We start from the raw sequence: 8,688 nt of genomic DNA on the forward strand, positions 1-8,688 counted from the left end.
AAAGATTCAACCAACATAGTGGAAGTGAGGTAATAGATGTGTATCAGTTTTGGAGTCATTGGGGACAAGGAAATTGTAACATTTTCATAGTACTGGTGGAAGTGAAATGGACTGAGATCTAATAATATTATGAAAAGTAAAGACTGCTAGTCACCACATAAGGAGATGCTGAGTTGCAGACAGGCACAATGAAAAGACTGGCGAACATTGAAGCTTTCGGCCAAAAGGCAATTTTTGGGAATAGAAAACACATACACATTCACAAAAGCACAACTCACATGCACACATGCCTGTCCATGACTGAACGCCTGCTCAGTGTGGTGATTAGCAGTCTACCCGTTTCATAATATTGATGTTATCCCAGCCTGTACTTTGCATTTTTGAAAGATTGAAGTTTGATAATCTGTTGACAATGAAGTCAACAGAGATGGTGTACAAGTTTGGATTGGACAAGAATGGGAGAGGAAAATGGTAGTGATACTGTAGACAATCCCAACATCAACATTCATGTTGAGAGATTTAGGAAACCCCACAAACTGGCATCCATACACACCAAGTTTCAACGTCACTGGTAGAAAAAAGTACCTGTCCCAACTTTTACAGATCTATATGCCCTATTGTGCTCTAGTGGTAACAATAGTTACATATTCATATTATAGGCACTGATTTTTTTTTTTTTATTGTCTGCGCTTCATCCAAAATGCATAGAAAATAATAACTCTATGTTACTTTTTATATTTGAGAAATAAAACAAAAATGCATAATTGAAGGTGTGTTGGGACATTATGTGGTAATAGGTCAAAGTAACACCAAACACTATATCTTAAGATAATGACCAACCCTTTTATGATTCTCTCTATGACCAATGGTAAGACAGAAGTGTTGCTAGAGGAAGAAGTAAAGGATCCTGAAATTGTTTTCCAACACAATGTGGTCATAGCTGTTTAGACCTGTAGTTTCAGTTAATAATAATGTTCACATTAAACATTTCTGAAAATATTCAAAGCAGGAAACACAGATTGGTGTAGCTGCGCAAATACTTAGTATGACCTACTAGATAGAAACAGCAGCTGAGTAGTGTAAAAGGAAAAGCAGTATCTTTTTTCAAAGCACCTGCTTTGTTACTAGTACACATAATATCCTGATTTGTAAAGAATGTAAAAGTAACCACATAAATAACAGTGTGAGTAGATTAGCACTAATTTAATTTATTTTTAATATCATTTACACAAATAGCAATTGCTGCTTCTGCCTGTTAAGGTACTACTTTAATTGTTGCTCATCCCTGAAGGATCTCTTTCATGGTGGAATTTACAGAAAACAAGGCATGTATTAATAAAATTATTACGATAACAAAATATGAGAGATTTGCTGGTCAGTAGGCCTACTTACATACAGAAGGGCCAGAAAATCTCTCACACAACTTATTTGTTTTCTCAACTGTGTTTTCTTCTTATATAATTACATTGATAAGACTTCAACATGTGGGATCATTGTTTCAGGATGTTGATTTTTCATTTTACACTATTTGTCCTCACAAAACTGGGTGTTCCATCTAAATAATTTCAGTTGCTGTAATTCTTATCTACCATACTTTGAGATGAGAGAACAACTGGTTCTGAAATCTAGTCTTTTTATCATCTTTCATTTGTGTATATCTGCTGCTATCACTGGGTACCATTTCTTTCACCCATCAGATGAGTTCAGTTTAGAGCTCCTTATCTTTTCTGTCCAACAGAATATATAAAATAAATTCTTGCTACTGCATTATCTACTTCAGATTTTTAGTTGTTTGATTTCTTGGTAGTTTTAATTGGCCTCAATAAAGACATAGACTTCATCGAACAATAGTGCTGTCAACAGTGGACAGTAAAGCCTTCAATGCTGTGTTTAAAATACATAAGACTCGAGTAATGCTTAATATCTGCATAGTTTTGGACAAAGGACAAGATGGATGTCTTTGATCCATTCATATGCCTTACACTCAAATCAATGTGCCGTAAGCAAACTATTATGTCTGTATTGCATGTGTAGCAATTTACAAAGGCCTATGTGTTTGCAAGTAATTGACTTATATATGAGTTTGGTGATAATATTACACCTTCACTAACTCACATTATTCCACACATTTAAGAAATTGCTTGTGTAACGTAGACAAGAAATACAATAGTTTGCTAATATTTTATGGTAAGTAATGCCCATGACTGCAGAAAGAAAAGTAATGGAAGATAATTAGGGTGAACATTATATGAAATAAAATGCTTTTAATAATAACTTACAAAAATCTTTAGGTCACTTACCTGTAGCTGCTAATGAATAGGGCTGAAATATGTTGCACACTTGATGTGAAATTACCAACTAACCAGACACTGTAATGAATACGTTTAGTAGTTAAATGAATTAGTTTATCTGACCAATTGTTATCTTTCAGTGATAGCAATGATAGCTACACAACATTAAACATTATCTCTTCTCATCTTGATGCAACTTGCCTGAAGTAGCACACATTTTATCAGTAGCAAACAGAATTGTTGAAGTATGTGATACCTTGAGAGGGAGATATCATTTCTTTGGAGCTCATCTATTGCAGTAGCTGTTAACTCATGTGGCCCCTTGTTGGTCTGAAAAGGAATTTATTATTCATTGTTCAGATTTGTATCAGAAAAATATTATAGCATGAGAATTTCATCAAGAGTATAGGAAAGTTACAGAATTAATTGTCTTTCTTAAAACAGTTAATAGAAAGCAGACTACAAAAATCTGCAAAGAATACTGCAGGTTACAGGAAGCCTGGGCTTCGGTGCTATATGTCAAATATTCATAGTTTGCAATATGTGTTCACTGAATTGGTTATTTGTTTCCTAGTTAGCACTAACATGCATTGGGTTAACAAGTGAATGGAACATGTTCATTTTGAATTTGCTACAGTAATGAAAGTTTGTAGCACAAACTTATTAAGAATCATTTCTGGTTGTCCTACAATATGAATTAGGACAGATTAACCCCCTCCCCCCCCCCCCCCCCCCCACTGGGCATATGAAAAGGGATTGTGAGTGGACAGATATATTTCGAGGTACACTTGTCATGCTAAAATGATAAAAATCACTTGAGCTGATGAGTTTATCCATGATTATTTCCATTTTTCAGAGAAAATTATTTTTATCTGCATTTCCTGGCACTATTTAATTGCAGAGCGCACTAGTGGAGGGTATTTAGAGCTTGAACAGGGCAAAATGGGAGCTACACACATTTTGTGTACATGAGTTCAGTAAATGTGTGGCAGTTTTGATGGTTTATGTAGAATCTACAGTTCTTTGACAACAACAAAACATATTTTAAATGTGAATTGAGTGTGTTTCATGTTCTGTATGTTATGTGCAATCCTAATTTCTTTATTACATTTGCTAGTCTGTGTGTTGATTTGTGTTTTCATGTTAAAGTGTGCCATTACTTTTTGTTAGTCATGTCATGAGCGTTGCTGTTCATATATATAGTTTATGGTTATGAGTTGCATTGTTCCTCATTCTTATTCATAATCTGCTCTTCTGAGTGGGACTTTATTCAGTCTGTGTAGCATGTGTTGGCAAGCTACAAGTCTGTGGTTTTATGGGTTGTTTGGTGTAGCATGCATAAATGCTGCTGTTCTGTAAATGTTAAATGTGTGCTTATAGCTGTCTCTCTTTATTGCTATGTCCAAGAAGTGTATTTGTTGTTGTGCTTTTTCCCATGGTGAATTGGATATTTTTATGTATATTGTTTATGTCTGCATGAAGTTAATTTATCTTCTCTGCTGCTTCATCTATCATACAGATTATATCATCCCCAACTCTGCACCAGTATACTATACTGTATCCTTTCTTGGCGATTATTGTGAGCATTTTCTACAAGATTGATGAATATGTTTGGCAATATTCCTGATATTGGGGATCTTATTTGAAGTACATCTTTTTGTAAGTAATGTTCCTTTGAAACTGAAAGTAATCTTGAGATGTGATTACTTTAAGGGTTTTCACTATTTCTCTACCATTATCTGGGGTTGTTTGTTGTAAGTCAGTGGGTTCTCTTCAAATAGTTTTACTGTGTCTGTAGTAAGTAGCAGGGTAGGGTGTGGTGGACAATAAAGTGCTGCTTGTGGGAGCATGGAGGGACATGGCGGGGACAGGGTAGGGCAGGTAGATTGGGGGGGGGGGGGGGGGGGGGAGTGGGAGGGGAGCAGAAAAGGAGAGGAATAGAGGAGAAGAAAAAAGACCGTGGGTGCATTGGCAGAACAGAAGGCTATGTAGTACTAGAGTGGGAGCAGCGAAGGGGGTAGGTGGGTGAAGGGCAGGGACTAACAAAGGTTGAGGTTAGGAGGGTTACAGGAATATAGCATATATTGCAGGGAGAGTTTGCAACTGCACAGTTCAGAAAACCTGGTGTTCATAGGAAGGAGTCAAGTAGCAAAGACTGTGAAGCAGTGATTGCAATAGAGAACATTGTGTTGGGTTTCATGCTCGGTCCAGCTGTCTCTTGGCCACAGTTTGTCAGTGGCCATTCATGTGGACAAACAGTTTGCTGGCTGTCATGCCCACATAGAATGCAGCACAGTGGTTGCATCTTAGCTAGTAGATCACCTAACTACTTTCAGAGGTAGCTCTGCCTTTGATGGGATTGGTGATGCTTGTGAGCAGGCTCGAGTAGGTGGTGGTAGTGGGAGGATGTATGGGACAGGTCTTACATCTAGGTCTATAGATCTGTTGCAGAGATGTGAGGCATGAGGTGAGGGGTTGGGAGTGGGGGGGGGGGGGGGGGGGGGGGAAGGGGGAGTACGGATGGATGAGGATATTGTGTAGATTTGGTGGGCAGTGGAATATCCTGTTGGAGGGGTGGGAAAGATAGTGGGTATGACACTCCTAATTTCAGGGCATGAAGAGAGATAGTTGAAACACTGACAGAGAATGTGATTCAGTTACTTCAGTCCTGAGTAGTACTGAGTCATGAGAGAATGCTCCTTTGTGGCCAAATGGTGGGACATTTGGAGGTGGTGGATGACTGGACAGATAAGGCTTGGGAGATCTGTTTCTATATGAGTTTGGGAAAGTAATTGTAGTTTGCGAAGGCCTCAATGAGACCCTTGGTATATTTGGAAAGGGATATCTCATCTCTACAGATGCAACAACCATGGGAGACTAGGCTATATGGAAGGGAATTCTTGGTGTGGAATGGGTGGCAGCTGTTGAAGTAGAAGTATTCCCGATAATTGGTAGGGTTGATACGGACAGAGGTACTGACATAGCCGTATCTGAGGTGGAAGTTTTCACAAACCGATATTACCCTCCCAACCTGGAACAGAAACCACTCCCATGCCTTATCTATTAATCACCACCCTTTTTCAAAAGTCCCACCACCATCTGGCCACAAAGGAGAGCATCCTTTGTGACTCATTACCACCCAAGACTGGAGCAACTGAAATACATTCTGTGCCAGGGTTTCGATTATCTGTCATCATACCCTGAGAAGAGGAATATCATACCACCTATCCTCCCCACCCCCATCACAGCGGTATTACATTGCCCACCGAAACTAAACAACATCCTCATCCATACCTTCTCCACCCATCCTCCCAACAACTTGACTCATGGCTCATATCCCTGCAATAGACCTAAATGCAATACCTATCCCATACATCCTCTTACCACCATCTATCCAATACATCCTCCCACCACCACCTGCTCCAGTCCTGTCACAAGCATCAGCTATCTCATCAAAGGCAGGGCATCACTTATCCCATCAAAGGCTGGGCTGCATGTGAAAGCACCTATGAGATCTGCAAGCTAAACTGCAACCACTGTCATTCTACATGGGGATGACAACCAACACGCAGTTTGTCCATGTGAATGGCCACCAACTGACTGTGGCCAATAGACAGCTGGACCATCCAGTTGCTGAACATGCTGCCAAACACAATGTTCTCTACTTCAATGACAGCTCCACAGTCTGTGCCACCTGGATCCTTCCTACCAACACCAGCTTTTCTGAACTGTGCAGGTGGAATACTCCCAGCAATATATCCCATGTTTCTGTAACCCTCCTTGCCTCAAACTTCCTTAGGCCCTGCCCTTTGCCTACCTATCCCATTCCCTGCTCCCACTCTAGCACAGCACAGCCTTCTGTTCCACCAATGCACCCACACTCTTTTTGCCTCTTCCTCTTTTGCACTTCTCTTCTTTCCCACTACCTCCCCCCTCCTCCGTCAAACCTCCTGCCTGCACCTAACTGCACTACACTGCCCCTGTACGCTCCCACAAGCAGCACTTCCCTGACACCAACCCCTACCTTATTATCACTCCCCCTCCCCGACCCAGTGTCCTCTTTGCTCTCACCACACACAGTGCTTCTCCCATCATGCACAGTTACTCATATTCTGGCCTCAGTGGCGAGAGACAGTGATCACATGTATGTGTGTCTGAGTTGTGCTTGTGTGAATGGATGTGTGTTGTCTACTTTAGAGGAAGTCCTTTTGGCCAAAAGCTCACACTTTTAACAGTCTTTTTGTTATGTCTGAGTAGCAATCGATCCTTTTCTTAATCTTCTCATTATTCCATCCTGAATCATCTATTGTGGAATTCTGTTGTTTATTTTGGAAGTCTGATTGAATTTGATGTCTTACACGATCTTATGGAATCTGAGGCTGATATTCTTGAAACAGGTGTATAATTTGAAGGGAAATGCTGGGAAATAACTGACATTTCTGTAATATCATCATTTTTATGTTTCTTGTCATTCCTTAGTTGCATTCATACACCTGGAGTTGTTGTATGTCTATGCAGCTACAGGAAAATATAGAGAAATAGAAATGATGCACCACAAGGGATTATGATTACTGGTCACAAACTGATTGTCACACAGGTATTGATGGAAGTTGCAAAACTGTAAACTTTGGCAGCCATTAGATGAACATGTAATGCTGCAGTGCAGTTTCACCATGCAGCTGGCTAGCATAGCAAATCGAGGCAAGTTCATGCCAGGGTATAAAGTCTGCAAATTTCATTCTGTGTTCTTAGTTGGATAATAACTATGCCTTGCTGGGCTAAAGGAACCCAGCTGGAATAATTGGCAAATCACTTGACATTTGAATAGAAGCAATGCCATTATTTGGTGATGTTGGCAAGATGAATGAACCATGGCCAAATATAGTGTCAAGAAGGAAGCAGTGGACCTACAGAGACAACAGAATGTGAGGACTGAGCAGTCATCAGAGAGACATGTGGAGCCCCAGAGTCACCATTATCATTGGTTCAATGGGCAACTGGTGCTTCAGTGACTACAAAGACCATTAACAGGTAGCTCTCAGAAAGGGGGCAAACTGGCATTGTTCCTTACACTGACTACGATTGACTTTCATGCACCAACAAGCACATTTGCAGTGGTGTTAGGTATATTTGGCTTGAAATCTTATTGACTGGAGTAGAATTGTCTTCAGTGATAAGTCCTACTTCAAAATGAACCCCAATGACCAGCCGGTCTGGAGATGTCCTGGACAGTGGTGGGAGACATGCACATTGTATCTACTGACTTCCATCCAATTCAGATAATTCCTTCTCTCTCTCTCTCTCTCTCTCTCTCTCTCTCTCTCTCTCTCTCTCTCTCCCTCTATCCCCTTTAGTTTTTTTTTAGAATGAATGAAGCCTCTTCAGTGACCTGTAATATAAGTTTGTTATAAGTATATAATAATTGTGGGAAGGAGAGGAGAAGACGAAAGGAAGTGGGTTTTAAGGGAGAGGGTAAGGAGTCATTCCAATCCCGGGAGCGGAAAGACTTACCTTAGGGGGAAAATAGGACAGGTATACACTCGCACACACGCACATATCCAACCATTGTATTGTGGTTGGATATGTGCGTGTGTGCGAGTGTATACCTGTCCTATTTTCCCCCTAAGGTAAGTCTTTCCGCTCCCGGGATTGGAATGACTCCTTACCCTCTCCCTTAAAACCCACTTCCTTTCGTCTTCCCCTCTCCTTCCCTCTTTCCTGATGAGGCAACAGTTTGTTGCGAAAGCTTGAATTTTGTGTGTATGTTTGTGTTTGTTTGTGTGTCTATCGACCTGCCAGCGCTTTTGTTCAGTAAGTCACCTCATCTTTGTTTTTATATATAATTTTTCCCACGTGGAATGTTTCCTTCCATTATATATATATATATATATATATATATATATATATATATATAATAATTGTGTTATATAATGTTTCCAAATTAGTTACTGTATTACACTTTTTTGTTATTCTCTTGCTGTGATTAAAGAAGGTGTGCTGCTTACGATATTTTGATCTTGTTATTCCAAATATGTCATCCTGGAGTAGTATTCAGCTCACCTGTGTATACCAGCATCCCCAATATTTGGTATTTGTGAACACCTGTCAATTGAACACTTCACTTTCACTGTGTGTTGGTTATGTGTTTCTGTATATCTTGTTGCAACTATAACTGTGTCTTCTTCAGTCATCATTACAGGAAAACTTTCACATACAAAGAGCCCTTGCAATGAACAATAAAATAATACATGACAGGCTGACATACACTGATCAGCCAGAACATTATGACCACCTACCCGATAGCCAGTATGTCCCAACTTTGGCATGGATAACAGCGGCAACACATTATGTTATGGAAGCTATGAGACCTTGGTAGGTCACTGGAGTGAATTAACAC

At 40.0% G+C, this 8,688-nt stretch overlaps 1 protein-coding gene across 1 annotated transcript in view; it reads right to left on the reverse strand.

Annotated features, from left to right (window-relative positions):
* Positions 1-2,349, reverse strand: part of LOC124605819 (cationic amino acid transporter 3-like) — a 122,236-nt gene extending 119,887 nt beyond the window's left edge. The window contains exon 1 of the mRNA XM_047137735.1: positions 2,301-2,349. The gene's annotated coding sequence lies outside the window, so the exon portion shown is untranslated. The remainder of the gene's footprint in view (positions 1-2,300) is intronic.
* Between the last annotated feature and the right edge of the window lie 6,339 nt (positions 2,350-8,688).

The sequence above is a fragment of the Schistocerca americana genome, chromosome 3, assembly GCF_021461395.2.
Source record: "Schistocerca americana isolate TAMUIC-IGC-003095 chromosome 3, iqSchAmer2.1, whole genome shotgun sequence".
Taxonomy (NCBI): Eukaryota; Metazoa; Arthropoda; class Insecta; order Orthoptera; family Acrididae; genus Schistocerca; species Schistocerca americana.